The sequence below is a fragment of the Cervus canadensis genome, chromosome 10 (genome assembly GCF_019320065.1).
Source record: "Cervus canadensis isolate Bull #8, Minnesota chromosome 10, ASM1932006v1, whole genome shotgun sequence".
Lineage (NCBI taxonomy): Eukaryota > Metazoa > Chordata > Mammalia > Artiodactyla > Cervidae > Cervus > Cervus canadensis.
The window spans coordinates 18,897,854-18,924,790 of NC_057395.1; the positions used below are offsets into that span (position 1 = coordinate 18,897,854).

Genomic DNA, 26,937 nt, shown 5'->3' on the forward strand with positions numbered 1-26,937 from the left:
CATCCCCTCCCCCCAGCTCTGTCCACTCCTTACTGCTCCCCTAATCCCAATCCCTACCTCACACCATCCACCTCTGATTTCTCTTGGCATCCAAAAAAATGCAAAAGAACAAATCTACAATAAAAAAGCTGAAGTTCTATTCTGGGTGATGATTTTGAACACTCAATTAACATTCTGGGCTGGAAAAAAAGTCTCTAAGAGAAGATGAGATAAGAGCTAAGTAATGTAATCATCTGATGTTGCAGTTGACTTGGCTCCCTCTTCAATGTTCAACAGCTTTTCCATCTAATTTTGTTATTTCTACTATAGTTTTTATTGTTATTTTGTGTTTTGCCTCCTGGTTTATGAAAATACGCAAATAATATGCTATCATGTAACACAGAAACAACTGAGGTAAAACTTGGGGTACCAAGTGATGGGGCAGGGAAAGCGACACTCTAAGCAGAGTTTTGTGTGTTTGTTTTTATTTTAAAATATTGAATTTATTTTAAAAAATCAGTGCAGTAAAAACTGCCACACAAATAGTTATCAATGACAGATGCTCCTATCCATTCGAGTGTAGATATGTAACTCCTTAAATTAAAGATTCTTAATTTTCTTGAGTGTCCAATTCTTAATTTTCTGAAGCTCCAATACTTTGGCCCCCTGATGTGAAGAACTGACTGATTGGAAAAGATGCTGAGAAAGATTGAAGGCAGGAGAAGGGGATGACAGAGGATGAGAAGGTTGGATGGCATCACCGATGTGATGGACATGAGTTTGAGCAAGCTCTGGGAATTGGTGATGGACAGGGAAGCATGGTGTGCTGCAGTCCAAGAGTTGGATATGGCTGAGCAATTGAACTGAACTGAATTTTCCTTGAAGACTTTTAAATCCTGAGGTTATATAAAATTAAGCAAAAAACATGCACATTAAGCACAGATCAATTTTGCACAAATAAGTGTGATCAAGCCAATTAAATTATCACCTGAAATAACTTGGACTTCAAAGAAAAATCTCAGATAACAACACCCTATGTGCTGTAAAAGGATTTACATTATTCTGTGGGTTATAACTTACTGGCAGGATTTAGTGAGAAGGGGGAGTAGCCTAAAATGAATTGGAAAAAAGAAGGGAAGTTGTAACAAGAAAAGTAGAGTTGGGGGGGAAATTAATTTAAAAAAAAAAGAAAAGTAGAGTTTGGGGACTTCTCTGGTGGTGCATTGGTTAAGACTATATGTTTTTACTGCAGGAGATGTGGGTTCTATCCTTGGGCCAGACACTAAGATTCTGCATGCTGTGGGGCACAGTAAAAAAAAAATAGAGTTGGCATGACAGTACAGAAAGCATTTAATGTCTGTTTAGTGTTTTGGAGAGAATTTGGCAAAAATTATAATATCATTGAAGGCCTTTCTTTTAGGGTGAAGGTAGAGCTGGACAGTGGATTACAGAGGTAATGTGGTAACCAGTGCAGGTGGGTTTGAGGCCGAGAAATGAGACAGAGGGCACTCAACTATGAAGATGTCACAGTCCAGGTGAGAAGTATTGACACTCTACCGATTGTTGGTGGAGGGCTTGGGGAGGACAGTACAGAAGAGCTGCCAGTGAAGCAAATTTGATAGACACAGAGAAAAACTTTGGAATAACTATTAATAGCTTTAAGATAAAATGTCCTCATATTAGATTATTTTAAACTAAGAGTAATAATTACTGGCACTGATTTTCAAAATATGTTTCTAGTATAATACTCAATATTTTCCAGGTTAGGGGTCAAACTGTAGACTTTTCCAACTCCAAGGCAACCTTGTGTGTGTGTGTGTGTGTGTGTGTGTGTGTGTGTGTGTTAGTTGTTCAGTCATGTTTGACTCCTGGCAACCCCATGGACTGTAGCCTGCCAGCTCCTCTGTCCATGGAATCATCCAGGCAAGAATACTAGAGTGGGTTGCCATTTCCTTCTCCAAGGGATCTTTCCAACCCAAGGATCAAACCAAGGTCTCCCACATTGCAGACAGATTCTTTTTCATCATCTGAGTCACCAGGGAAGTCCATGGCAATGTTATGCATTGGTAAAATTATTTATAACTGAGGGCAGCGTACCATTTTGTATATTTACTCGTGGCCAATTGCACACCAGAAATAGGTACAGTGAAGGTATTATGAAGACCTGGGGAGATTTAATTTGGTCTGACATTTAAGGTTGAAAGCTAAGACCTCTATTACACTCAGTTCAATAGAAATATGAAGGTACACAAATAATTTACAATTTCCAGTAGCCACTTTTTTAAAAGGTAGAAATAAACAAGTGAAATAAATTGAATAATAAATTTTATTTAACCCAATATTTCAAACATATTATTTGCCATATAATCAACATAAGATTACTGGGCTATTTTCTTTTCTTTTCTTGATCTTTGAAATGAGGTATGCATTCTGCACTTACAGCCCTTCTTAATTTGCACTGGCAACCTTTCAAGGGCTCAACAGTCACACATAGTTGGGAGTTGTGTCTACATTATTGGTGAGCACATGTCTTCTAGATCCTTTGTTCTTTCTATGGGTCCTTTATAAAGCCAGTTGAAGGACTGCATCATCACCACATTCACTGCACAGTCGCAGCTCATTCAGAAAGTAAAGCAAAACTTATTTCATCACGTTCTCAGAATGTGAGCATCTAAATATCCAAGTATGGAATTTCTAGAATTCACTGATTTCCTGTAGCCTTATGAGGTATGCAGAATATCTGATCCAGACTGAATCAAAGACTCAGGGTCTCAAGCAATGACCAAGACAACTTTAGAAACAACACAATCTTTGGTTGGTACTGGTGTCAGTCCATATTATATGGAGCTAAAACAGCATGGTATGTTGCAGTCCGTGGGGTCACAAAGAGTTGGACATGACTTAGCGACCGAACAACAAAAAAACAGCATGTGTTTACTTTGGGTTCCCCAGATGCTGAGACAGGATTTAGGAGAAATGCATTGATTATGAAGTGCTCTGGGGCAACGTTACCAGGAAGTGAGCAGGACTGGGAAGGGAAGAAGGCAGAAGGGTGAGACTCCAAGCAAACTCCGCAGATGGTAACTTTGGCATAACCCTTCCCTGTGTACAACACCACCCAAACTTGAATTTTCTGATGAGCAGAAAGGGAGCTGGAGTTTGACAATCCCTGTGCCTAACCTTCTTGGAGGGCACAAACAAAACCTGGTGTGCACCAGGACCCAGGGGAAAGGAGCCGTGCCCCACAAGAGACTGACCCAGACCTGTCCGTGAGTGTCCAGGAGTCTCTGGCAGAGGCGTGGGTCAGCGGGGGCCTCTGCGGGGTCGGGGCACTGAATGCAGCAGTGCCTGGGATTTGTGGAGGAGGTCACCATTATCTTCATCACCTCCACCACAGTTTGGTCTCAGGTCAAACTACAGGAAGTGAACACAGCCCGGCCCATCAGCAGAAAGTTGGATTACAGATTTACTCAGCATGGCCCCACTCATCAAACAACACCCAGTTCCCCCCTCAGTCAGTCTCTCCCATCAGGAAGCTTCCATAAGCCTCTTATCCTTCTCCATCAGAGGGTAGACTGACTGAAAACCACAATCTCAGAAAACTAACCAATCTGATCACATGGACCACAGCCCTGTCTAACTCAATAAAACTATGAGCCACGCCGTGTAGGGCCACCCAAGACAGACGGGTCATGGCAGAGTGTTCAGACAAAATGTGGTCCACTGGAGAAGGGAATGGCAAACCACTTCAGTATTCTAGCCTTGAGAATCCAACCCCATGAACAATATGAAAAGGCAAAAAGATAAGATAATGAAAGATGAACTCCCCAGGTTGGTAGGTTCCCAAAATGCTACTGAAGAAGAATGGAGAAATAACACCAGGAAGAATGAAGAGATGGAGCCAAAGCAAAAACAACACCCAGTTGTGGATGTGACTGTTGATTCAAGCAAGGTCCGATGCTGTAAAGAGCGATATTGCATAGGAACCTGGAATGTTAGGTCCATGAATCAAGGCAGATATGAAGTGATCAAACAGGAGATGACAAGAGTGAACACTGACATTTTAGGAATCAGTGAACTAAAATGGTCTGGAATGGGTGAATTTAACTCAGATGACCATTATATCTACTACTGTGGGCAAGAATCCCTTAGAAGAAATGGAGTAGCCATCACAGTCAACAAGAGTCCAAAATGCAGTACTTGGATGCAATCTCAAAAACGACAGAATGATCTCTGTTCGTTTCCAAAGCAAACCATTCAATATCATGGTAATCCAAGTCTATACCCTGACCAGTAATACTGAAGAAGCTGAAGATGAATGGTTCTATGAAGACCTACAAGACCTACTAGAACAATACCCCAAAAGATGTCCTTTTCATCATAGGGGGCTGGAATGCAAGGTAGGAAGTCAAGAAACACTGGAGTAACAGGCAAATTTGGCCTTAGAGTACAGAATGAAGCAGGGCAAAGGCTAATAGAGTTTTGCCAAGAGTACACACTGGTCATAGCAAACACCCTCTTCCAACAACACAAGAGAAGACTCAACCATGGACATCGTGAGATGGTCAACACCAAAATCAGATTGATTATATTCTTTGCAGCCAAAGATGGAGAAGCTCCAAATAGTCAGCAAAAACAATACCAGGAGCTGACTATGGCTCAGATCATGAGCCAAATTCAGACTTAAATTAAGGAAAGTAGGAAAAACCACTAGACCATTCAGGTATGACCTAAATCAAATCCCTTATGATTATACAGTGGAAGTGACAAATATATTCAAGGGAATACATCTGATAGACAGAGTGCCTGAGGAACTATGAACGGAGATTTGTGACACTGTATATGAGGCAGTGACCAAGACCATCCCCAAGAAAAAGAAACACAAAAAGGCAAAATGTCTGTCTGAGGAGGCCTTACAAATAGCTGTAAAAAGAAGAGAAGTGAAAGGCAAAGGAGAAAAGGAAAGATATACCCATTTGAATGCAGAGTTCCAAAGAATAGCAAGGACAGATAAGAAAGCCTTCCTCAGTGATCAGTGCAAAGAAATAGAAGAAACAATAGAATGGTTAAGACTAGAGATCTCTTCAAGTAAACCAGAGATACCAAGGGAACATTTCATGGAAAGATGGGCTCAATAAAGGACAGAAATGGTATGGACCTAACAGAAGCAGAAGCTATTAAGAAGAGGGGGCAAGAATACAAAGAAGAGCTATACAAAAAGATCGTCACAACCCAGATAATCATGATGGTGTGATCACTCACCTAGGGCCAGACATCCTGGAATGCAAAATCAAGTGGGCCTTAGGAAGCATCACTACAATCAAAGCTAGTTGAGGTGACGGAATTCCAGTTGAGCTATTTCAAGCCCTAAAAGATGATGCTGTGAAAGTGCTGCACTCCATATGCCAGCAAATCTGGAAAGCTCAACTGTGGCCACAGGACTGGAAATGGACACTTTTCATTCCAATCCCTAAGAAAGGCAATGCCCAAGAATGTTCAAACTACCACACAATTGCACTCATCTCACATGCTAGCAAATTAATGCTCAAAATTCTCCAAGCCAGGCTTCAACAGTACATGAACTGTGAAATTCCAGATGTTCAAGCTGGATTTAGAAAAGGCAGAGGAACCAGAGATCAAATTGCCAACATCCACTAGATCACTGAAAGAGCAAGATAGTTCCAGAAAAACATCTACTTCTGCTTTATTAACTACGCCAAAGCCTTTCACTGTGTGGACTGGATCACAACAAATTGTGGAAAACTCCTCAAGAGACAGGAATACCAGACCACCTGATCTGCCTCATGACAAATCTGTATGCAGGTCAAGAAGCAACAGTTAGAACTGGGCATGGAACAACAGACTGGTTCCCAACTGCGAAAGGAGTATGTCAAGACTGTATATTATCACCCTGCTTATTTAACTTATATGCAGAATACATCATGAGAAATGCTGGGCTGGATGAAGCACAAGCTGGAATGAAGATTGCTGGGAGTATCTTCAGATAGGCAGATGACACCACCCTATGGCAGAAAGTGAAGAAGAACTAAAGAGCCTCTTGATGAAAGTGAAAGAGGAGAGTGAAAAAGTTGACTTAAAACTGAACATTCAGAAAACTAAGATCATGGCATCTGGTCCCATCACTTCATGGCAAATAGATGGGGAGACAATGGAAACAGTGACAGACTTTGGTTTTTTTTTTTTTTTTTTGGTGGGGGGAGGTGACTCCAAATCACTGCAAATGTTGACTGCAGCCATGAAATTAAAAGACACTTGCTTCTTGGAAGAAAAGCTATGATCAACGCAGACAGCATATTGAAAATCAGAGGTATTATTTGGCCAGCAAAGGTCCATCTAGTCAAAGCTATGGTTTTTCCAGTAGTCATGTATGGATGTGAGAGTTGGACTATAAAGAAAGTTGAGTGCCGAAGAATTGATGCTTTTGAAATATGGTGTTGGAGAAGACTCTTGAGAGTCCCTTGGGCTCTCCAAGGGTGAGTGATCCAACCAAGGTGATCCAGCCAGTCCATTCTAAAGGAAATCAGTCCTGAATATTCATTGGAAGGACTGATGCTGAAGCTGAAACTCCAAATCTTTGGCCACCTGATGGGAAGAACTGACTCACTGGAAAAGACCCTGATGCTGGGAAAGATTGAGGGCAGGAGGAGATGGGGACGACAGAGGATGAGGCGTTTGGATGACATCACTGCCTTGATGGACATGAGTTTGAGCAGGCTCCAGGAGTAGGTGATGGACAGGGAAGCCTGGCATGCTGCAGTCCATGGGTTGCAAAGTCAGACACGGCTGAGCAACTGACCTGAACTGAACTGTGCCTGTCAGTCTTGGGTCAGGGCTGCTGAAGGGGATGACAATCCCCAGGCCTTTCCTGCTTTCCTTGGTAGCAAAGGGGGTTCTGGCATTTAGAGAGACATGGGTGCAGGTTGTTGAAAATTAAAGCCAGTCCCCACAGAGGTGTTGTGTGTGAAATTGGTGAAATGGTTGGAGGGGACCTGGGCAGAGCACTGCTATGGGCAGCAGGATAGCAAGTTCCAGGGCATCTGTGTACCAGAATTAACTACACTGTGTAAATGGGAGATGGGTAACTACAGGATCTGAGAACTGGTTCGTATAGGTTGTGGAACCAGGCTTCTAAGACTTTCATGTGCATACAGATCACTTAAACAATCATCCTTGTTGTTGTGTAGATAGATGCTGACGTGGATGCTGGGGACTGGGTGGCAGAGAATCTGTATCCCAGCAGTAGGCCATGCTGGAAGTAGGAGGTTTTACAGCCCTGACTGAAAACTTGATAGAAACGTTGGACTTTAAGCTCCACACCAAATCATCTGACTCAAACTCTGCATTTTCCCAAGAAACCTTTATTTTTTTCATGCATGTTAAAGTTTAAGCATTCTTCTGGGCCAGGGGCAGCACTTTCAGGAGCAACCTGCTCCAGGACCTGACTTAGGAAGCATTACTCTAATCTTTGACTACTTGCTTCCCAAGCAAAGAAGGAAATTATTTTGGCTATTAACTTTCAAATAACCAAAAAGCCCTTCCAGCTCTATTAAGAACAATGTGGTTAAGAAGTGTGGCCAAAGCAGCTTAAAGCAGCCTTGGCTTATCATGAGATTATGACACAGGCTTTGCTTCAGGGTAGATAGATCCTACTCTGGCAGTGTTCTCATAAATCCAGTGCTGGGCCCTAGGTAGTATAGCTTTGGAAGGATGGCTTCTTATTTAATCTGAAGGATTTGTATTTCAACTTTCAAAGGCAAAGTTCTGATGATTGCCACTAAGCTGGGTTCAGCCCCTGCTGTCTAAATCCTGAAGCTCTTTAAGTTAAGTTTTCTGCCTTAGGATCAATTTCTTTTTCTGATGAGGACTACAGAGGCCTGAGCTAGAGAAAACAGATCTAAAGATCACCTGTCATGGAATTTCATCTGGAGTTGAAATGCATTTATTCTGTAAGATGACTTCTGCAATTCCCTCACTCTGGGTTGTTACTGAGATCCCAGTCTTGACACTATTAAGTTTTCCAAACCTGTCAAAAAGTTGTTGTTCAGTCGATCAGTCACGTCCAACTCTTTGTCACATGGACTGCAATGTGCCAGACTCCTCTGTCCTCCACTGTCTCCCGGAGTTTGCTCAGATTCCTGTCCATCGAATCAGTGATGCAATCTGACCATTCCATCCTCTGCTGCCCCTTTCTCCTTTGGCCTTCAATCCTTCTAAGCATCAGGGTCTTTCCCAATGAGTCGTAGTCATGCTTCCTAAGGCCACTTGACTTCACACGCTGGGATGTCTTGAACTAGGTGGATGGCCACACCATTGTGGTTATCTGGGTCATTAAGACCTTTTCTACATAATTCTTCTGTGTATTCTTGCCACCTCTTCTTAATGTCTTCTGCTTCTGTTACCTCCTTACTGTTTCTGCCCTTTATCATGCCCATCCTTGCATGAAATGTTCCCTTGATATCTCCAGTTTTCTTGAAGGGATTTTTACTCTTTCTCATTTTATTGTTTCCCTCTATTTCTTTGCAGTGTTCACTTAAGAAGGCTCTCTTATCTCCTTGCTATTCTTTGGAACTCTTTGTGCAGTTTGGTACAACTTTCCCTTTCTCCCCTGCCTTTTGCTTCACAAAGTTACTACACTTTTAGTTCTAAAGTTATTTCAGTTCTGTCATTCTTGCCACAGGATTTATGCGTTTGCTTAATATTACTAACAATTGTTTCACAATGTTCAGTTACTCTCATTGGTATTGTTTAAGTATTTACAGCAATATGTGAACCGTGAACTTCCAGATGTTCAAGCTGGTTTTAGAAAAGGCAGAGGAACCAGAGATCAAATTGCCAAAATCTGCTGGATCATCGAAAAAGCAAGAGAGTTCCAGAAAAACATCTATTTCTGCTTTATTGACTATGCCAAAGCCTTTGACTATGTGGATCACCATAAACTGTGGAAAATTCTGAAAGACATGGGAATACCAGACCACCTGAACTGCCTCTTGAGAAACCTGTATGCAGGTAAGGAAGCAACAGTTAGAACTGGACATGGAACAACAGACTGGTTCCAAATAGCAATAGGAGTGTGTCAAGGCTGTGTATTGTCACCCTGCTTATTTAACTTATATGCAGAGTATATCATGAGAAATGCTGGGTTGGAGGAAGCACAAGCTTGAATCAAGATTGTGGGGAGAAATATCAATAACCTCAGATATGCAGATGACACCACCCTTCTGGCAGAAAGTGAAGAAGAACTAAAGAGCCTCTTGATGGAAGTGAAAGAGGAGAGTGAAAAAGTTGGCTTAAAGCTCAGCATTCAGAAGACTAAGACCATGGCATCCAGTCCCATCACTTCATGGCAAATAGATAGGGAAACAGTGGAAACAGTGGCTGACTTTATTTTTTTGGGCTTCAAAATCACTGCAGATGGTGATTGCAGCTATGAGATTAAAAGACGCTTATTCCTTGAAGGAAAGTTATGACCAACCTAGACAGCATATTAAAAAGCAGAGATATTACTTTGACAACAAAGGTCCGTCTAGTCAAGGTTATGGTTTTTCCAGTGGCCATGTATGGATGTGAGATTTGGACTGTGAAGAAAGCTGAGTGCCAAAAAATTGATGCTTTTGAACTATGGTGTTGGAGAAGACTCTTGAGAATCCCTTGGACTGCAAGGAGATCCAACCAGTCCATCCTAAAGATTAGTCCTGGGTGTTCACTGGAAGGACTGATGTTGAAGCTTAAACTCCAATACTCTGGCCACGTGATGTGAAGAGCTGACTCATTGGAAAAGACCCTGATGCTGGGAAAGATTGGGGGCAGGAGGAGAAGGGAACGACAGAGGATGAGATGGTTGGATGGCATCACCGACTGAATGGACATGGGTTTGGGTAGACTCCGGGATTTTGTGATGGACAGGGAGGCCTGGCGTGCTGCAGTTCATGGGGTCGCAAAGAGTCGGACATGACCAAGCAACTGAACTGAACTGAAATGAACTGAAGTATTTACTAGGTACCAAGGCACCTACTATTTACTATTAATAGATACTTTGCATCCGACAACTTAATTCTCACAGTAATTGTCTTGGAGGCATGTACTGTTATTAGCCTAATTTTACAGATGGAAATTTAAGGTTTCAAAGCTTTTATCAAATTTATTTATATCCCCAGAGCTAATAAAACAAGTTTGGGGTTAGATAGTGATCTATCTTTCTTAGTTTCTTAGGATCCAAATCCTATACTCTTAGATACTATGCTTTTTATCATTTTGTCCTAAATAATTTTAGGCGGCTGAACATACAGTTGAAGAAGATAAAAAAAAAATGATAAGTCTACTTTACTGTATTTAAAACACTGATTTAGCAGTTGTGTGGGCTAGGCACTGTTCTAAGTTTTTGTAAGTAACTAACTCATTTAATCCTCACAATCACACAGTGAGATATTTAATGTTATTATCACTCCTTTTTTTTTTTTTTTTACCAGTGAGAGAGCTGAGACACAGAGGCATTCAATTCAATCGTAAAGTCCCACATCTAGTCACAGGGACACCTGAGATTTGAAACTAAGAAGTTTGCCTCCGGAGATTGATCACCTTACCACTAGGTTACAGTGATGAAACAAACTGCAAACACCTTACCACTCTGTTCTGATAATGATGGTAGAGGGGAAATGATAAGAGGGGTGAGGTTGATCACAAAGTGTCATTCAAAAGCCTTAGAGCTTTGATAGAGAAAGTTACAGTTTCAACTCAAACTTGACTGAACTAATGTGAAGAGAGAGATTCATTCTAAACTTTTGGGTCTAGTCATGCCATGTCTACCAGTCACGCTGTTGTTCGACAAGTGTTCACAGGTCTGAGAAGAGAGAGACAATTCTCCTATCGGCAATTTACACTTCTTAACATTTTGGCTCAACTTATAAACACAAGTTGATACTTTTGTTTGAAATACAGATATTTCTGTTTCCCGTTGTTCTGATGCATGCTATCTTTAATATTTTAATGTATTTTTAATCTTTCCTTTTTTCAGCATTACATATCTCTGTTATACCTGAAAATGCAGAGAATAGTGTAACTAACCCATATCCAAATTCAACAAAAGTTACCATTTTGCGATATTTGTTTTGGTGCTTTTTAACTATTATATACTTAAGACACTGTGGTGCAGACTCATTCTGTGTTGTTCTTCTGCTTGATTCCATTCTTCTTGCTTTCCCAGGAGCAAGCTCTATTTTGAAAAGTAGACATTAAAGCATATCTATTTTCATATATATTTTGAGGACAATGGTCTTTATCAGTGTTCAACAAACCCCTGAAGGCTAAATCCAGCCTGCCATCTCTTTTTGTAAATAAAGTTTTACTGCAACACAGCACATTCATTTACATATTGTCTATGGCTGCTTTTGTTCTATAGGGGCCAACTTGAATAGTTGAAACAGACTCCCAAAGTACAAAGTATTTACTGACTGGCACTTAACAGAAAAACATTTTGCCAGTCCTGGTATGGACTCCTATATGGCTATATAAAGTATTACATAAATCATATCAAACTGGATGCAGCCTTTGGCCAGCTGCTATTTGCAATCATCATTATGTCTTTAAAATGTGCCCCTATTTCTCATTTAGATCAGTTATTAATTTTAGCTACTAAACTACTCCACTGTAAGAATGTGTGCTCAGTCGCTTCAGTCAAGTCTGACTCTGCGACCCCATGGACTGCAGCCCGCCAGCTTCCTCTGTCCCTGGGATTCTCCAGGCAAGAATACTGGAGTGGGTTGCCATACCCTTCTCTAGGGGATCTTCCTGACCCAGGAATCAAACCTGTATCTTGGGCATCTCCTGTATTGCAGGCAGGTTCTTTACCCACTGAGCCACCTGAGAAGCCCCCCAGTTGCTTCTTATATATTCTTAAATATATGTAAGAATACACAATTTATCAATTCTTTCTTTTGTTGATGGACACACATGGTTTATTTGCACAAACCAACTTCCTGCTGCCTCAAGCCACATTCAGAAGTTTCTCTCGGGTAACTACCATCCTGATGTTTTCTTTGGATGCAGCATCTTCAGCAGTACCAGATGCCGCCGCTTGCTCACCAAAGCAGTAAGGACCTTCTGTGTTCCTTTTGGCAGTGTGGGAGAGTTTTTTTCCTACATTTTAAAAAACACTTGCTATTATCAGCCTTCCAGAAAATTTTTGCAAATCTGATAGGTGCAATGTGGGACCTTGGGTTGGTCTTAATTGTCATCACTGATTTACCTGTCTGGTTGGCTTTGTTTAATACCTGTCAGGGCTGTTCCACTTTATCTTTTCTGCAAATGTCCTGTTAACATTCATTTTCCTTTTGGCTTTTTGTGCTTATTGTCTTTAAAAAGAGGAAAGCTTTGTTTGTTTGAGGTTTGTGCTCAAACACAGGGTGAGAGTCAGTCTCAGTCTTATTGACAAAAACAGACACACAGTGACTATCTCGTAAATGCCACCTATGATCCTGTCATGCCAGGGACCCAGTTACGGCGGTGACCTGATACCACGCAGCTGGAGTCACAAAGAAAAGGCAGAGTGTGAACTCTCCTCAGAAGCATGCATTTGTTCAGTGACTTCTTTGGGGAAATAAAAGCATTCTAAAAGGAATACTGAATCAATCTCTCTGCATATATTGAATATAACCAATTATGAGCCAATGGTTACCCTAATGAAATATAAGGAGTCACAAATGATAATCTATAAGCAAGTATTTTCAAAGTACCTGATTTGGAAACCTCAATCTATGTTTTTTTTTTTAAATAAAAGATTCATGGAATAAATAATAATTTAAAATGGAATATTTTAATATTTGTGAGATATATGAAAGTCCTAACAATTTTAATAGCTTTCCATTATCTTTTAGTGTGTTGGCAAACTCCTATTGCCGTCATTGATAACGGTGTCATTTCCATTACTTCTGCTCATCAGCAGGCAGCAGGTTGGGATTTGAGTAAGAAAGAACAATGCGTGGCTCATTCAGGGTTGCATTGCCTGGCTGAGCATGTTTCTCTTACCAGCTGGCAGGCATCAGAATTCATCTTGTCATGCATTTGTCTTAATGGCACAGTAAAGAATGTTTTCATCATGAAAGATGGTCTATGAGCTGCAAAGACTTTCATTAAAAGCAGAAAAGACTGTCTGAGTAGTAACTGAGTTTATGGGTCTATACTGAGTAATTAGAATTTTGGCACAATTTCTGATACAGTTCCCCTGTTTTAGGTGGCAGTGATGATCTTATATCTTATATTCAAAATGTTCACCTCAAACAAATATAATATAATTACCAAAACAAAACAAAAACCAGGAAGCATGTAGCAACCCAATATTATCAGAGTTGGGACACTAGAAAATCATATTACTCAAATGACATAATATCAAGGAAAGGTGCATAGTTATTCTCAGACCATGTGATTCAAATATCTTTAGTCTATAGCTGCCAAAACCACAACTCAAATTAGCCTAAGAAATATGAGAATTTGCCAAGGACACTGGATCATTCCTGTAACTGGAGGAAACATTTGACAAACTGCAGCAAAAAATTGTGTATTTATAAGATCATAAGGAACCAGGGGCCTGAATGGCAGAAAGACTTTCTTCATTGCTTTTTTACTTCTCTCTCTTCCTGATATCATTATTTTCTTCCTGATTGACCAGCTTCTTCTCTACGGTCACCAACTGCACCAAGAAATGTCACATATGGCTCCTCTTATCACTAGAGAGAGTCTGACTGATTTCCTACTTCTGGTATGAAAAATCCCGGGAAAGGTCTCTGACTGGTTGCTCTACTTCTAGAACAATCCATTTGGATTTCCATGAGAACCAGATCATTGGGCCTGGAGGAGAAGCAGTGAGTAGAAGCATGAAGAGTATAGAAAACAATGCATATAGCCATTCATGGGAGTATATGAAAAAGCAGGTGGAAAAAAGGATATGCGTTATCCCACAACCTGTGTGGGATCTCATAGTTCTGTAACCATTCTTTTTATATCCCAAGAAATAGATATGCATTTGATGACTTGAGTTGACTGCATGAGTGAATGAATGTGTAAATGAAAGGGAATTACATCCATGTTATAAATGTATGCTTTGTGAAATTAATTTTTATGTCTCCCTTGTTATAAGTATTAAATCACCATGGTTTGCTTTGGTATAGCTTCACACATTTCTTATTGTAATTTGAACTGTGCTAGAATAGGTTATAAGAACTCAGAGTCCTGTGTGTAGCAATTTCCAAATAATAAAGTACAGAAGCATTAGTTTTAGGGCTTAGAGCATCTACACTGGCTTCATAGATATGCTTTATGCTATGTTCTGTTTGGGGCTGTTTTCTGAAGACTTGTTGCTCAATTATTTTTCCCTGGATAAGTGAAGCACTGCTGTAATAAATGGTACCCTGATGGTCTAAGGAAGAGTTCAGTGTTTAAGTGCATGTTCAAGATATGGATGCAAGAATCCACACTTTGAGAGTCAACAGTCCAGTATATCCCTAGTCCTGCTCTTATACCTTTTGACATTCTCCTGAGCAATGGGAAAAGCTTAATGTGGTAACAGCAAATTGAAAAAAATCTAAAGAGAATTCTTCAAAGGGGTTAAAAAAAAAAAAAACCCAAAACAGCAACATGCTTGGTACAGAGTGGAAAAACAGAGAAAAATGTTTGCTTTGGTGACGTTTTCATGATGAGAGGTTTTCAGTTGTATCACTGTGAGTCTCACGTATTTTTGCACATTAGCTGAGGAGACATCCACCTCTCTCTGCAGCTAGTTCCTGAGTAATTGTTTATTTGTATAACTAAGAAAATGTCCATCAAACACCTCAGATGAAATTTCCAAAGCTTTGTTTCCACGACGTTCATGTCACTCCACCATATTCTTGAAGTGATTCTGTCCAAAACACTCATCTCACTTTTACGAAAACACTTGCTATTATGAACTCTAAGCCTAGCAGTATCCATGCCAATTACTACTTTGACTGCATTTACCAAGGTATTATGTATTATAGACAATAAAAATGTATGTAAGCAGGTTCTGAAATTATAATTGATACTATATTTTTTAAGCAAGTCTATTTGAGGAGATCAAATGAAAAAAATTTAAAAGAAAAAAACAACAGCTAATTTCTTTAGTAAGATGCATATCAAGACTGAAAAAAGAGGAGCAATCACAATTTCTTGGGAGTTAAGTGGTGCTGCTTTTCATTAAATGGAATTTGTTTGACAAAATCAAAACTGCATTCCATGAAACTGATTAGTAACTACACGCAGGTACTTGCTCACTAAAACTTAGTACACATAATTTTAAAATATAATTTTCTCAATTGGAAACCAATTTGTTTTAAATAAACTTAATTATGCCCACATCTATGTTTATTTTAAAACTTTTTTCAAGCCAGATTCTTCTTTTTTTAATGAAGGAGTATTTGGCCCTTGGTAATTGACTCCATCTGTTAGTCCTTTCTCTCTGATAACTAGTCTTTGTCCTTGGTTCTGATTGCCTCACTTTCAGCCAAGTATCACTGCCTATAAAAGCTAAGTAAGGGTGGGTCTTAAACACAATCTGTGCTTGTCTTTTGATTTAAATTTACAATACTGATATCTGTTTATTTAATGCTTTTCATTGACTCTTATATTGTTTATGCTTTTACTAATTTATTTAAACATATATTTCACTGGGTTTCAGAACCGTACTCTGCCACTGTCTAGCGGCGGAGCCCCCTGCTAAGAGTTACCTAATTTCCATCTTCTCCTTCTGTCCTGAATGAAACCTGACATTATTCAGGCCACAAAATATAACTGAAAAATCTACTTTCTCCAATGTCTCCAGCAGTGAGAGAGGCAAGCTGACACATGGTGAGTCTCGTGCCGTCAGGAGTCTCAGGAGGCTCTGGGGAAGTGTGGTTCCTGGTGTAGGGGTCCTGTCTTGCTGCTGGGAACTCTGCTGGAGTGGCAGACGCATTCCTCTTCTTACATTTTGTGGGGTTTCTTTCATATTTATAAACAATACATTTGCAGTACTTTTTCTTAATTCACTGGTTTTAGAACTTAACTATTGATTTTCACTCTGGTTGATGAGGTTTTCTTAATTTATTTAATTTGAGGGTAATTACTTTACAACACTGTGATGATTTTTGGCATGTATCAGTATGAATCAGCCGTAGGTACACGTGTCCCCTCCAGCCTAAACTCTCCTCCCTCTCCACCCCATCCCCCTACACTGTCACGGAGCACCGGCTTTGGGTGCCTTGCTTCATGCATCGGATTCCCACTGGTCATCTATTTTACATATAGTAACGTATATATTTCAATGCAATTCTCTCAGATCATCCCACCCTCTCCTTCTCTCACTGAGTCCAAAAGTCTGTTCTTTACGTCTATGTCTCCTTTGTTGCCCTGCATGTAGGATCATCGGTATCACCTTTCTAGATTCCATATATATGTGTTCATATATAGTATTTGTCTTTCTCTCTTTGACTTACTTCTCTCTGCACTGATGAGGTTGATGAGGTTTTAAATCTGTTACCATATCTCCAATCTCCCCTTTCTTCTTCCTCCTGATAGAATTGTTATCACTAGTTTTCTTTTTCCCCATCACTATAACTTCAAGCAACATGCTCAAACCACTTCGTAATCCAAATTAAAGAGTATCATTTGGTTTCTCTGTTTGTGAAAGGAGGACATTTACCTGAAAATCTTTTCACCTCTGATTCTTGGTTAAATTTACTTTCTAACTTGTCAAAGTTGAAATATGATTGTCTTATCCAGTATCCATAATTGACTTTAATATTTTGTGTATAGATTGATTCTAAAAGTTTAAAACTAATAAAAATAAAAAATTTACATGACTATATAAAAAGCAAATATACTTTTCTGTTGGGCCATATATTAGACTTTGATTATTTTACTTGCTGTAGTTACAACACCATGAACTACATGACTTTCACAAGAGAATATTCCTAATACCAAGACAATATGGTTCTTTTTTGACTGCTCCTTCTATTGTTGAAAATCCTGTATATTTTCAGCATGGTTTGAGTTTAGATAATGCATTTCTTAAAAATTTATTTCTTTTTCAACCTAATTTTCTTTTAGGGAGAAGAAACTTAAGCCATTTGCATTTATCTTTTATCTTCTAGCTTCCTACTTATATTTCCTGAACCTACTCCAGTCCTACACTTTCTATTTCAGCTTCAAGATCAGCACCTCCCTTTAGCTCTAACTTATTTTCTTGTATTATGTTTTTCGTATTTTCCTCTCTTCTGCTTTCTCTTTTCATTGGCTACCATCCTAGCTAGACTCTATACCAATATTTCTTATATTTTCACTTTTCTAGTCCTTTTTAATCTTTCACTTTCTAGTTGTTTGCTGTCTTCATTGTTGTTGTTTTGCTCTGCTCCACATTCTGAGAGATTCCCTCACCTCCTCTTTTAGTAGTTCAGTAGAATTTTTATTATTGTTCCATTATCTTATTTTTTATTTCTAAGAGAACTTTCTTATTTTTGTTACCCATTTTTCATAGCATCTTGTTCTTTTCTTAAGGGTAAAATATATTTAAAATTCTCTCTGAAGATACTTCCTAGTTTTTTTTAAACTGTTTACTTAATTATACTAATGGGGCTTTCCTGGTAGCTCAGATGGTAAAGCATCTGCCTACAATGTGGGAGACCTGGGTTCGATCCCTGGGTTGGGAAGATCCCCTGGAGAAGGAAATGGTAACCCACTCCAGTATTCTTGCCTGGAAAATCCCATGGACCAAGGAGTCTGGTAGGCTACAGTCCATGGAGTCACAAAGAGTCGGACATGACTGAGTGACTTCACTTTATTATCACTTCTATTTTTTGTTCATCTTTGTATCCCTTATCAATCAGTATTGTAGCTGTTTTCAATAGCTTGTGGATATCTAAGTTCCCATCTTAGACGGGGCAACAGAAGTGCTGGCTGGGAGCTCTGAGTATTGGAGTGGGGTTGACCAGCTAGCAGACTTCTTTTCCAGTGAGCATGTGGGTTCCAGCCACCATGGTGTGGTATCCACAAATGTTAGAATGAGAACTTTACTCTGGATCCTGAACTCCAGGGCTACCCACAATGACACTTTTCAATCATTTATTCAGTTTCATAAAAGACACACCACTCAAATTTTTGATGCAGGAAGTAATTGGTTATTGATTATTCTATATGAGGATCAGGAGTAGGGAATGAAAGCCTGTTTTTTTCACTCCCACTTCTTACTCCATGTTCTGCTGGGCTGGTAGAACTCAAGCCTGGAGCATCTCTTGATTGTTTCTGAGCAGGTCAGGGACTTCCTCATTTTTTACTCTCTATATAACCTAGACTGTGGTTTTCTCCACTATGACATCTCTTTTTTTTTTTTCCCCTGCAAACTTAGTGAAATATGTCATGTCCTAGTGACCTATCTTGTTCTCTTCATCATTGTGTATTTATGTTCCTTTATCATTATTTTCACCTCAAGAGAGATAAGATGTCATACCTGTGCTTGTTTTGCTGTTTTGGGCTAATACTACTTTAAAATTTGTGTTCAAAACCAAATTTCTGATCTTCCCACATAGGAATATCTGGTTCTTTACTTCAATAAATTAAATTCAAAGAACCTCTGAGATCATCCTTAGCTCTATCTCTCTCTCTCATGTCATGTATCTGATTCATTCAGTGAATCTTTCAGCTTCACATTCAAAATGTATCAGGAACCTAACCATTTCTCACCACCTCTATTCCAGGCACTCTGCTCTCCCTATCTCTGTTTCTATACCCTTCCTTACAGCTTTTCAACAGAGCGACCAGAACAATCCTGTCAAAATATGTCGCCCCAAATCCATCCCCTGCCCAAAACAATGTAATAGATACTTCTGTCATTGAGAGTAAAATCAAATTCTCACAGTGGCCACCTGTTTGGGTCACTTGCCGCCACGCCAGCCTCTCCCGCTGCTCTCTCCCAGCTCATCACTCCCTCCACCAACGTGCCGATTCACACCTGCCTCAGCACCACTCTCCTCTGGGATGACCACTCGACACACTCCACCATCGGCAAGGTTTCCCTCATAGATCATCATATCTTAGTGTGACTGTATCTGACCAACTGATTTAAAATTGGAATATGTACCCCCCCAAATGCTTCCTATCACCCTTCTCTGCCTTATTCCTTCCTAGCTCCTATTACCATCTTATTTATTTTGCTTATCATCACCCTACCCCCACCATGAAGTAAGCTTCATGAAGACAATCATTTTTGTCTGTTTATTTTATCCCCATCACTCAAAACTGTGGCTGGTACAGAGTAGGCAATGAAGTATTTATTGAGTGAATGAGTGAATGATTATTATTATATAGCCAATACATTAAAATTTTCAAAAAAGAATTATTCTTAAGGGCAGCTTATTCCTTGGGAGCATTTGATGCATTGGAAATATAAACATAACAACTGATATTAAGGCAGTAGATGAAACAGGCTGACCTGCCACTTTCAAAGGATGTCAGGTATTTTTCCATAGTAATTAAGCAAGGAAACCAAATTTTCTTAGATTTCTTCTTCCTTTCCAACAGTTATAGTTTTTTAAAATGTATTTTTGTGTCTTCTTTAAGGCTAGATACACAGGAAATACAATCAGGGCTTTTTCAGCTGCCAGAGATGCAGAGGAATGAGGAGGAAGAAGCTCATTTCTGTGTTATTGGGTGACTGGAAAGGAAGATGCTGCAGCTTAATCAGTTTCTGACTTTTTCCTGGGGAAAAGCAGACTTGCACTAACAGTAGCCCACAGCCTGAAATCATCATTATTTCTGAGTCTTGGCATATGTATCTTCCCTTAAGTTGGGCATTGACTCCTCTCTGTGGCGCCCTTGAACCCTGCCTGGCTCAAAAGAAGCTCTCGTTTAAGGAATCAGGAACCATGACCTCATGGGAAATAGATGGGGAGACAGTGGAAACAGTGTCAGACTTTATTTTTTGGGGCTCCAAAATCACTGCAGATGGTGATTGCAGCCATGAAATTAAAAGACGCTTACTCCTTGGAAGGAAAGTTATGACCAACCTAGACAGCATATTAAAAAGCAGAGACATTACTTTGCCAGCAAAGGTCTGTCTGGTCAAAGCTATGGTTTTTCCAGTGGTCATGTATGGATGTGAGAGTAGGACTGTGAAGAAAGCTGAGCACCAAAAAATTGATGCTTTTGAACTGTGGTGTTGGAGAAGACTCTTGAGAGTCCCTTGGACTGCAAGGAGATCTAACCAGTCCAGCCTAAAGGAGATCAGTCCTGGGTGTTCATTGGAGGGACTGATGCTGAAGCTGAAACTCCAGTACTTTGGCCACCTCATGCGAAGAGTTGACTCGTTGGAAAAGACCCTGATGCTGGGAAGGATTGGGGGCAGGAGGAGAAGGGGATGACAGAGGATGAGATGGCTGGATGGCATCACCGACTCGATGGGCATGAGGTTTGAGTAAACTCCGGGAGTTTGTGATGGACAGGGAGGCCTGGCGTGCTGCGATTCATGGGGTCGCAAAGAGTCGGACACGACTGAGCAACTGAACTGAACTGAGCTGAACTGAAGGAATCAGGAAAGCCACTTGGGAAGGTGGGTAGGTATGATTTCTTCCACAGTCAACAGAATAGCAATCAGTTGTTCTTATCTGGATGTAAGAAGAGATTAACTTCTGAATTGCCTTTTTTTCTCCCTTCTTTTTTAAAATGATTTTTTTGGGGAGGGTGACTTTGAACTTTTAAACCTTTATATGGATGTTCCAGGCAGGTAACATTTTCACAATTTAAAAGTTTAAATAAATATCCTTTATTTGCCCCATAGTCATCTGAAACTCAAGTGCGGGATGTGGGGTGAATCTCATTTTCCAAGAAAGAATACCCACGACTATCAAATCCTAAGACTGACAGAGCAATATATGGACCTGATAGGAACTTGGGCCTTATTTATGATTGGATGGAGGAATGTCCTAAGATGACAAAGATATGTCTTAATATGAGAAGGTCAAGAATGCCACTGAATGAAGATCTCATGAGACAGAATAACCAAGAGGGCTAACTTTTCATGTGTGTAAAAAGCAATATATATTCAATACAGCAATATTTTTGGCATGTATATTCTACCCCCAAGGAGATCAGCACAGTTTTCCATTATATCCCAAAGTATATTGCTGAAAAGAATATATGGTACTTAATTCTCTTTTTCTTCCTTTTTGTTTAAAAAGTAAAGTTTATAGCCACTGCTCATCCACCATAAGTTGGTGCTAAATTCAAAAAGAAAGTGAGATAAACTTAATTGTGTATAGAAAACCTGTTAGTGTTTGAAAAGTCTTATCTCAACACATATGTCCCCAAACTAAAAAGAAATATAAGAACTTTATGTCTCTTGAGGTTATTTTTAAATATCTATACAATTAATTTGGAGGGAAGTCTAAGAAAAGTGGAAAGTCTTTGAGGAATCAAGTTCTGTATCAGGAGTGGTCAGAGGACTGAGGCAGGACCATTCACTAGTCTCTCTTTCCCTTTTCTATTTCATTTAGTAGACTATAATTTCTTTTTCTTGAAAAGCCACCCCCCCACTTTTGTGGCACAATCTCTTATTCCTTTCCTTGAACCATCTCAACATTTGGCCAGTTGAAGATACTTTTCCTTTTCTTCAGAAAAATGTGGCAACTGATGGGTAGAGGAGGAGGATGACAATAACAGTGACCCTGAGTTGTGCTTGGAAGGTAGAAGCCATTGGGCATCCTGGCAGACCTTGGGAAGAGGCTTGTGTTCAGAGCAAGAAATCTGGAACAACTAGCTCAAGGGCCTCAATATTTTCAACTCAAAAACAAGATTAGAGCACATGATGTTCAAAGTCTCTGGAGCTCTATAATATTCCATGAGCTATTAACTGTTTTCAAGGACCCATAAGCTTTTTTCTTCCTTTCTTGGTCCTTCTGTTCCTTCACTCTGTCCTATTTTCCTTTCTTCTTTCCTTTTTTAAACATCCTCCTCTGTCCCTGCAGAACACACATTTATTGGGTACCTATTATCAGTTGAGACTAAGATAGATCTTGGGAACACAAATGACTAAACTATATTTCTGACTTTGAGCAGCTCACAAATCCAGGATAGGGTGTCAGACATAGTGACAGATAATTATAGTGTGATAAATGCAATAGAAAATAGGCATGGGATGATCAAAGAAAAGGAAGAAACTGTCAGTTATTCATGGAAATCATGGGACAGAGGGGAGACAGGTGAGTTGTATACATGGTGAGTCCCTAAAGGAGGCTTGGAAATTCTGCTGATGGACAGAGTGGAGAAAGGACATCTAGGAAAGCACATAAGTCCAAAGGCACTCAGGTTATAAAGGCAGGAAGAATTGCAAGTGGTTAGGAACTGCTGAGGCAGAATGGTGCTGGGGTCCAGGTGGTGATTCGGCAGCTCCTAAGGGCAGAGGCTATGTTTGTTTTCACCACTGGTAAATCCCTAGTGCTTGGCACATACTAGGCCTTCAAAGAATATTTATTTACTAAATGAATGACCATGAAATAGAAAACTTCATTTTGTAGGTAATAATGCCACAGAAATGACTTGAAGTCTGATCAGGTTTGAGGCTTTTTAAGGATCACTCCTGGCAGAGAGACACGCAGAGTTGGAGAACAAGGAGAGAATTCTAGAAAAGGAGGTAGAAGGTAGTTACAGAGAAGACCTGTCATGGACTTGAACAAGACGGGAGTGGGTAGTAGGATGAGGAAAGAGATGTGGGAGCTAATTAGGAAATTCAGAGAGCTTGCAACATATTTGGATGGAGGGTAATCAACTGGTGGGGATGAAGTTAAGGCAAGCTTCCAGATCACACTCCCCAAAAGAGTGAACTAGACTCTATGATAGTCATACCTGCTGAAGTAACAGATGTTACCCCCACATTCTAAAATATCCCCTGAAGGCTGATGTCAGTATATAAAACATTTTTTTGGAGAGCTCATTTATTTTGTGACAGCTACTTCAATAGCTAACAATTTAACAGAGATCCTCTATTAAACTTTTTTTTTTTTTTGCATGAGTGAGTTAACATTTTAGAAACTGAGTCAAATGAATTCTTTTTAATGGCTGAGTAATATTCCATGGTGTATATGTACCACAGATTCCTTATCCATTTGTCTGCTGATGGAAAAAAAAAAAAAAAAAACTATATGGAAACAAAAAATAAAAACTGAGTCAAACAGTTTGGAAAACTGGCAATATCCATCTAAGCTTTGGGCTTCCCTGCTGGCTCAGATAGTAAAGAATCTGCCTGCAATGCAGGATACCCAGGTTAGATCACTGGGTTGAGAAAAATCCCCTGGAGAAGGGAATGGTTACCCACCATTCATGCCAAGGCTGAATTCTGTCTCTTGGGGTGATGGGCTATATCGCTATTATAATGAATTGAACAAGGATCTGGGATAGGAAGGGGGCAGGGGGATGAGCATCCAGGGACCCAGCCATGGAAAGGAACCTGAACGCAGAGGAGGACATGCAGAAAATGATTTTAGATTTCTTAATCCAGACAGGGAAGGCACCACTTCCGCTGCCTCTGCACACAGAGAGTCTTCTTCACTAATCACGAGACAGATTCCATTTCTTATTGAATTTTTTTTGATGAAGAGAGGTTTCCCACTGGATCCTTGAGATTTGATAGCAAACACCAACATAGTGCAATCCTGTGAATCCTGCCCCTGGTTCAGAGCAATCTGTTTTCCATCCCTCACAATGGTGTTTAGGCTGCATGACTGTAGGAAGAAGTAGCACAATCAGATGCCTCTGCGTCACCTCCCACCTCAAAGGAAAGCAGAATATTAGAAAGAGGCACCAGAATTGGGCAGGAAGAAGAAAATTATTTTATCTTCAGACTCTTTGACCCATGGAAAAATTTGCATGGACCTGATAAATGGTTAACTTGTTCACATGATATAGATTTTTGGATTGATGTAAATGATCTGTCTTTTGCAGTCCATGTTAACCTTGCCAGTAAGATCGTTTTTATATATAATTTTATTTCAATTACTTATTTTGGCTGCACTGGGTCTTCACTGCAGTGCCTGACTTCTCTAGTTTCGGCATGCAGGCTCAGTAGTTGTGACCTGTGGGCTTAGTTATTCTGTAGGATGTGAGAGCTCAGTCCTCTGACCAAGGATTCAATCCAGATCCCCTGCACTTGAAGCATGGAGTCTTAACCACGGGACCACTAGCAAAGTCCTCACCAGTCAGCTCTTTAAAGAAATTCACCCACTGGTGCAGAAAAAGCCTCGAGGATTTAAACGTTGCTTAGGATACTCACTGACTTGTGCTTAGCTACTGACTTCTATTCCCTTCGTCACCGGGAAAACAGAGGCAGCCAGAAAGCCTCTGTCACTCCCTCCACCCCACGGGCTGCCTACCAGCATCTCTACTGAAGGACTCTGCTGTTCCTCCTCTGATCAGTTAAGTCTCCTTGCTCCTGTCTGAGCCCAGTCCCTCTATTTGTGAACTAAGACAGATTCCACAATTTTTTTTAACAAAGGACCACAGAGTAAATATTTTAGGCTTTGTACTCTGTATGGTTTATGTAATAATGACTCAACTATGTCTAGAGAAAGCAGCCGTAGACAATATGTAAATAAATGGGTTTGTTGTGTTTCAAAAAAACTATGTAAAAACATAGTGATACGTCAGGCTTGGCCTCAGGCTGTACTTTCCTGAATCCTATAACTAGATCCTGCCATGCTTGCCTACTTAAGGACATGCACCAGCAGTTCTCCAACTCTCTTGTATTCTTTACCCTCCACAGGATCATTGCCACCAGCATACATGCATGTTGTGGTTTCTCCCATCTTAAAACTATCCCTTGATCTTGCTTCCCTCTTCCAGCAATCTTCTCAGCGCCCCCCTGCCTTTTACATCAAAACTTCCCACAAGAACAATCTCTTTTGTCTTCTTCATTTCTCTCCACTGATTCCCCAGCTGCTGCTGCTGCCGCCAAGTCACTTCAGTCGTGTCTGACTCTGTGTGACCCCATAGACGGCAGCCCACCAGGCTCCTCTATTCCTGGGATTCTCCAGGCAAGAACACTGGAGTGGGTTGCCATTTCCTTCTCCAATGCATGCATACACACAAAGTTGCTTCAGTTGTTTCTGACTCTGTGTGACCCTATAGGCATCAGCCCACCAGGCTCCTCTGTCCACGGGATTCTCTAGGCAAGAATACTGGAGTGGGTTGCCATTTCCTTCTCCAGAGCCCACTCCAATAGACTTTTGATCCCGCTATTGCATGAAGTTGCTCTAATCAAGGTCACCAGGGACCTCCATATCCTTGAATCTGATAGTCAGTTGTCAGCCTTCATCTTACTTGACCCGAGAGCACAGCTGGCCCTGTTGATCACCCTCTTCTTTAAACGCTGTCTTCCCCTGACTTCCAGATTCACAGACTGGCCTCCCTGCCAGGTCACTGACCACCCCTTGTCAGACTGCTTCTTCTGATTATCTCTTATCCCTGCAATCTCTTCAAACTGGAGTATCAATGACTCAGGCCTTGAACATTTTCTCTATCTACAGTTGCTGCCTGGCTGATCTCATCCTGGCTCATTAAATACTATCTATAACCTGATGACTTCCAAATTGATGCATTATATTTGGCATTCAATGCCAAGCTCATATATTTAACTGCCTATTCAACATATCTGCTTTGGTATCTAATAATAATCTCAAACCGAACATAATCAAAGATGAACCCTTGCTCTACACCACCAAATGTGCTCTACTTTAAATCCTCCCTATGGAGTACATGGTACTTCCATCCTTCCTGTCAGTTGGGCCAAAACTCTAACATCATTCTTGATTCTTCTCTTTCTCTTACATGCAACATACAATCACAATTGTTCATGATCTCAATGATACCCTTAAGTACACGTAGATATAGATACTCAGATTCCCTTCTTATCTCTACACGCTAACAGTCCAATTAAAATATTTCTATAGCTTCTTAACTGATCTCCCTGCTTCCATTATTGTCTGTTCCCTTGCCGTCAATCATTGACTGAAGAGTTAAGTCAGATCACGTCTATCACCTGCTCCAAACCCTCCAGTGGCTTCCATACCCCTCAGAATAAAAGCTAAAGTCCTTCAAAAGCCTACACCACAAACGAAGAAGTCAACTTCTATTGCCTTTGCTAATTTCCTTTGCTGGTAGCTGCAACTTTGCCAGGAGCCCTGCATTAATACCTGTGTGTGGAGGACTATTGGGAGTTAACAGCGGAGGGTAAAGGGAAGGATGATGATACCCTCCATCTCTCTGTAGCTCTGAGGAGGAATCAGGGCATCCCAGAGATGGGGTGCTGAAGTCAGGGACAACAAACATGGATGTGCTTGTTGGTCCTCAAGGCAGTAGGAGATGCAGGAAGAAGTGTGACTCTCAGAGGACAGATACGAAACAAACCCCCTATTTTCCAAGTCTATTAAAGGGAGGTAGCCCTTGGATCAGAGGGATTTGATCCTTAGGACACAGAGGGTTGGCAAATTGTGCTTCATATCAAGAAGAATACTGTTATTTCACTGCAAAAGGCCACTTTTGTAGTCTAACCACAGAGGGAAAAATTGAAAGACAGTTTTCTCCCCAATCCATCTTTGAAAGCAGTCACTTGTCTAAAAGAAAAATCTCAAGTGATTTATGTAAGAAAGAAAGCATGAAAATCTGGAAAAATATATTTAGGAAAGTTGACGTCCTGGTTCTGACAAAAAAATTAATTAACTGAAGAGATTTCTCAGAAATCTATGATACTTTGCAGTTGAGCAACTTCCTTCAGAGTTTTGCCTTCTCTGAGCACTCCATCAAGAAATAATCCCCCTCCTCCACCCTCACATGCTCTTCTTCTGCTTTATCCCTCCACACAGACCTCCACCTGACCCACAATCAGAGTGCTTCATCATCATGATGTATCTATTT

General features: G+C 40.4%; 1 protein-coding gene across 2 annotated transcripts in view; it reads right to left on the reverse strand.

The window, feature by feature from the left end:
- The window catches only part of PLCB1 (phospholipase C beta 1), an 879,212-nt gene that overhangs the window by 273,930 nt on the left and 578,345 nt on the right, over positions 1-26,937 (reverse strand). The window lies entirely within an intron of this gene.